Genomic DNA, 1515 nt, shown 5'->3' on the forward strand with positions numbered 1-1515 from the left:
CCATCTGAAAGGAGATCAGTCCTGGGTGTTCATTGGAAGGACTGGTGCTGAAGCTGAAACTCCAATACTTTGGCCACCTGATGTGAAGAACTGACTCATTAGAAAAGAACAAGATGCTGGGAAAGATTGAAGGCAGGAGGAGAATGGGACAACAGAGGATGAGATGGTTGGATGGCATCACTGACTCAATGGACATGAGTTTGAGTAAATTCCAACAGTTGGTGATGGACAGGGAGGCCTGGCATGCTGCAGTCCATAGGGTCGCAAAGAGTCAGACATGACTGAGTGACTGAACTGAACTGGTAACAGACTACTGTGATCAATTGTATACCAACAAATTGGATAACTTAGATATAATGGACAAATTTCTGGAAACACAAAACATACTAAGACTAAACCATGAAGACACAGAAAATATGACTAGACCTATAGTAAGTATATTGAATCAGTAACTTTAAAAGTCCCCTAAAAAAGAAAAGCCCTAGTTTTGATGATTTCACCAATTAACTCTAAAAATATTTAGAGAAATTTCTAACCAATCTATCACAAACAATTTTACCAAAAACAAATGAAGAATTCTGTAATTTTGTGCTCTGAAATTACCTTGAAACCAAAGCCAGGCAAACACACTTCAGGAAAAGAGAACTATAGGTGGATACCCCATCTGAATATTTATGCAACATCCTCAACAAAACAGTAACAAACCAACTTCAGGAACATACTAAAATTATTATATGTCATAATCATGTGAAATGTATTCTTGGAATGTAAAGATGCTTTAACATGCAATAATTAATTAGTGTGACCCAGTGTATTAAAATACAAAATAAAACACACAGGATTATCTCAATTGAAACAGGAAAGCATTTGAAAAAAAATCAACATAGTTTCATAATAAAAGGTCTCAACCAACTAGGAACAGAAATTATCTCTACATAATAGCTGACTATGGAAAGCTCATGATGTACATTATACTAAGTGAAGGACTGAAGTTTTCCTCTGAATTAAGAGCAAAGCAAGATGTCTATTTTTCACTTCTATTCAACATAGTGTTGGAAGTCCTAGCCAGAGCAGATAAACAAGAAAAAATAGAAATTAAAGCCATCCAAACTGGAAAGGAGGAAGTAATCTTTGTTCATAGATAATATGATCTTATGTGTAGAAATTCCAAAGATTCCATTTATTTTTTTACTTTATTTTTTTTTATTTTTTAAATATAAATTTATTTATTTTAATTAAAGGTTAATTACTTTACAATATTGTATTGGTTTTGTCATACATCAACATGAATCCGCCACAGGGTTCAAGATGGGGAAAACATGTATACCAAAGATTCCATTTAAAAAAATGCTGAAATTAATAAATTCAGTAAAGTATCAGGATGCAATGGAGAAGGCAATGGCACCCCGTTCCAGGACTCTTGCCTGGAAAATCCCATGCACGGAGGAGCCTGGTAGGCTGCAGTCCATGGGGTCGCTAAGAGTCGGAGACGACTGAGCGACTTCACTTTTACTT

The sequence above is a fragment of the Bison bison genome, unplaced genomic scaffold (genome assembly GCF_000754665.1).
Source record: "Bison bison bison isolate TAMUID 2011002044 unplaced genomic scaffold, Bison_UMD1.0 scf7180017864358, whole genome shotgun sequence".
Classification (NCBI taxonomy): Eukaryota; Metazoa; Chordata; class Mammalia; order Artiodactyla; family Bovidae; genus Bison; species Bison bison.